We start from the raw sequence: 4,409 nt of genomic DNA on the forward strand, positions 1-4,409 counted from the left end.
TCAGACTTCGCCGCTTGGAACGTATGTAGTCTTGGGCATATGTATTTCGGTTGTATCACAAGGCAAACCCTGGATGCAACATTAGACTACATCGCTTGAATGTAAAAAGCCTTGGATGTAGGTTTTCAAACTATGCTGCTTGGAACGCTTGAATGTAAGAAGCTGATAACTCTCCAAAAGTAGAGTTATATCAAGTCTTTTTACGGTTAATTTTGCACTTATACTCACCATTTTCTCATTAATTGCTCAATTTATTCTAATTAGTATACATGAAATAGTCAATTGTGGTTTAATATGAAAAGGAGAGCAATTTGCATAAATCGAGCTTAATTGTACACTTAATTGAGATATTTGGTAAAATTCCAGAACATTTATGCTAAACCATGATGCTGTAGCAAATCTGGAACCAACATTGCTTGCAAATCTAGAAATAAATTGTTGACCTTGATGCTGAAGCAATTTGGAAAGCAAACTTTTTGGGGATGACCTGGAAATTTTAATCCACATCAGCAGTCCACGTGGATCATTGGCTACCAAATTAAAAACATCATAGGTGGACGATTTTATCGTTTCTCAGCCCTAAATGAGAAGAAACAACCGTTATAAAAGGAAAAGGATACCTAAAATAGAGGAGAGCCACACTTTGGGGGAGAAATCGGATTAGACAGCAGCAGCCTCTACTGCTGGAAACTAGATAAGAAGAAGAAAATCCTAATCCAGCAGCTGTTGACAGCAAAAGGAAAAGGAGACCAATAAGGATTGATTTGGGCAAAGAGGTGGACGTGAGAGCTCAAGGGAAGGGAACTTCCATTGACGAACGACAACAAACCGGGATAACTCTCTATTTCCTTATTCTCTTTTCTCATTCCATCAATTTTACATGATTGAGATGCGAATTCTTTTGTTTAATTCAATTTGTATGGAGAGCTAAATCCGTGCATTATTAGACCTGAAATGCAAGCAACCACATTTGAGCTAAAGCCCGTGATGTTTCAAATGTTGCAAACCATTGGAAAATTTCATGGACTATCGTCGGAAGATCCCCACCTACACCTAAAGTCATTTTTGAGAGTTAGTGACTCATTTCGATTTCAAGGAGTGGATAAAGATGTGATTATATTGAGCTTATTCCCTTATTCTTTGAGGGATGGTGCTAAATCATGGTTGAATACCTTAGCACCAAGAACAATTGATTCTTGGAATAGTCTAGCAAAAAATATTTTGATAAAGTATTTTCCACCCACTAGAAACGCACGGTTCAGAAATGAAATTGTTGCTTTTCAACAGTTTGAAGATGAGACACTAAGTGAAGCTTGGGAGAGATTCAAGAAGATGCTTAGAAAGTTTCCTCACCATGGATTACCTCATTGTATACAAATGGAGACTTTCTACAATGGACTGAATATTGCTACTAAACAAGTAGTAGATGCTTCCGCCAATGGAGCTATTTTGTCAAAGACATACAATGAAGCATATGAGATTTTAGAGAGAATAGCATCTAACAATTGTCAATGGGCCGATGTGAGAAGCAACCCAGGAAAGAAGACCCGAGGAGTACTTGAAGTGGATGCTTTGTCCTCTATCAATGCTCAACTAGCTTCGGTGACTAATATTTTACAAAATCTAGCATTGGGACAAGGCTCAATGACCAAAGCACCAGTCCGTACAGCTGCTGTAATGACCCAGACAGCAGCTGAATCTTGTGTATATTGTGGAGAAGAACACACTTTTGATCAATGTCCAAGCAATCCGGCCTCAATTTTTTATGTGGGGAATCAAGCTAGTCAAGGGAACCCGAAAAATAATCCCTTCTCAAATACTTATAATCCGGGGTGGAGAAATCATCCAAACTTCTCATGGAAGGGACAAGGCTCATACAATCAACAAATGCCACCTAAAGCAATTTATCTTCCAGGTTTTGAATTACAAAACCAAATAGCATATGGTTCTCTACAAGCCACCACCCAAGGGGAAGGAACTAGCCAAGCTCAACACATACCGGGAACATCTCTTGAGAGCCTAATAAAGAAATATATGACTAAAAATGATGTTGTGATACAAAATCAACAAGCATCCTTGCGAAATTTGGAAGTTCAAGTAGGTCAATTAGCAAATGAGTTACGAAATAGACCTCTTGGAAAGTTGTCGGCAGACATCGAAACGCCAAAAAGAGAGGGAATGGAGCAATGTCAAGCAATAGAGTTGAGAAGTGGGAAAGAAATACTCAGCAGAGGAGAAGCAAAAAGAAAATGTGGAGCCTCCTAAAATGCAAACAACAGTCAGCAGTGGACAAGAAAGCAGAAAATGCACACCAGCACCTCCTTTTCCACAAAGAATAAAGAGGAAGGAAGAAGCCCACTTTGAGAAGTTCATGGATATATTTAAGGAAATTCACATAAATATACCATTAGTGGAAGCTTTTAAGCAAATGCCAAATTATGTGAAATTCTTGAAGGATGTGCTCACCAATAGAAGAAAATTTGAAGAATTCAAGGTGGTACCATTAAATGAAGAGTGTAGTGCAATATTGAAAACAAGATCCCACTAAAGGAGAAAGACCCCGGTTCATTCACAATTCCAATATCAATAGGAGGAAAGAAGCTAGGTCGAGCATTATGTGATTTGGGATCAAGCATTAATCTAATGTCGTTGTCTATTTACAAAAAGTTAGGTATTGGTGAAGCTAGACCAACTACAGTCACCCTTCAACTACATACCGATCTTTCACTTACCCAGAAGGCAAAATTGAAGATATCCTAATTCAAGTGGACAAGTTCATATTTCCAGCAGATTTTATCATTTTGGATTATGAAGTAGACCATGATGTACCAATTATTTTGGGGAGACCATTTTTTAAAACCAAAAGAACATTGGTAGATGTCCACAAGGGAACTATAATATTGAGAATGAATGATCAACAAATATAATTTCATATGAACGACAACATGAAATATCCAGCAGTAGTAGAGGAATGCTCAGCAATTTATAAACTGACAGAGAATCCAACAGTTGATAGTTGGAAACAGCAGCAAGAAGAAGACAGCAGCTGGAATAATTGCACTACACAACAAGCAGAATTGGAGAAAACTCTAAGAGTTTGTGAATCACTGAAATTAGAGGAAAGAATGAATTCATTAATGAAGTTATCTATCGATGACACACCCTTGAACTACATATTAAAAGAAGAACTATTTGATATATGGGAGATAGACTTCACAAAATTATTCCCACCAACTATACGATAGAAAGTTCCAAAGGGGCGTCACTCCTTTGATAATGGATAAAAAAAAAAATGAAAAGACGAAGAGGGAGTTAGTCACAATTCGCAAACAAATATATGAAGCTCTAAATAAACCAAGTTAGTTTTTCTTCTCTTTTTATTTTTGCACTTATAGTTGTTTTTAAATAGTTATCTTCACTTTCCCTAGAATGATAATTTTTTAGATTTTATTTACTTTTTGTCGTGAATGACTCACATTCCTCAAGGAAGTAGCCAATCTTTATTGATGAATTAGGAGGATTTAGATATGGTTAGGAATGCTAATTTCAGCATATAAAGGGGTTGTTATACATTAGAATTCACATGTTGTAATAGACTTACAATAGTTATAGGTGGACAGATAGACTTACAGCAGCAGCTGGACTGATAGCAAATTTACAGCAGCAGCATTTCCAAGTTTCTGGAGAAAATTTTAAAAGAATGGAGCCGCAAAGAATCTTCACGATCCCTAAAGTTAGGGAATTCTCTGAACACACCTTTACAATCTTATTATCTTATTGTGAAGCATGCATCCATATTTTGTTGTCTGTTTTTGTTTTGTTAACTGCATATAATTTTGAAAGATATTCATGCATGCATGCACCCTAGAAACATGAGCTTCATTAGATAGGGTAATATATCACGCCTTTTTTTTAGTATGCAATACTAGGGATCTAATATAGAGTGCTTCAATGTGATAAATAAAATAGTGAGGTGAGAGGTGTGTTTCCTTAAAAATATATATATATATATATATATATATATATATATATATATATATAACTCAAAAAAAAAAAAGTTAAGGAAATTAAAGCTCAAATTGAAAGGAGTATTCATCGAAGTTAAGGTGAGGATCCAATCTTTTATAATCCATCATAATCCGCAAGAATTCCCATAATTCACTCAACCTTTAGACCATTTTCCAAACAAAAATAATAACCAAGAGCTTCTGCACCTCAATCTACTTTTAACAATGATTCCACACCCACGCTAATCCTAATTGAGGACAATGGCTATCTCCCCCTACACAATGCAAAAAAATAAAATAAAAAAATAAAATAAAAAATAAAATAAAATAAAATAAAGGAACCCGAGACCACTCCTCTTCAACCTAAAGCTTGAACTCTCAATGCTAAAAAAGTGGAAAGCA

General features: G+C 35.9%; 1 non-coding gene and 1 pseudogene across 1 annotated transcript; one reads left to right on the plus strand and one right to left on the minus strand.

Moving 5' to 3' along the window:
- Positions 1-954: 954 nt before the first annotated feature.
- On the plus strand, positions 955-2,927 carry LOC147791632 (uncharacterized; annotated as a pseudogene).
- Positions 1,256-1,361, minus strand: LOC111799338 (small nucleolar RNA R71). Its single transcript, XR_002815807.2, has one exon. It is a non-coding gene; the product is annotated as a small nucleolar RNA R71 (small nucleolar RNA).
- Positions 2,928-4,409: the final 1,482 nt, after the last annotated feature.

This window comes from Cucurbita pepo, chromosome 7, assembly GCF_057944985.1.
Source record: "Cucurbita pepo subsp. pepo isolate OVF chromosome 7, ASM5794498v1, whole genome shotgun sequence".
Lineage (NCBI taxonomy): Eukaryota > Viridiplantae > Streptophyta > Magnoliopsida > Cucurbitales > Cucurbitaceae > Cucurbita > Cucurbita pepo.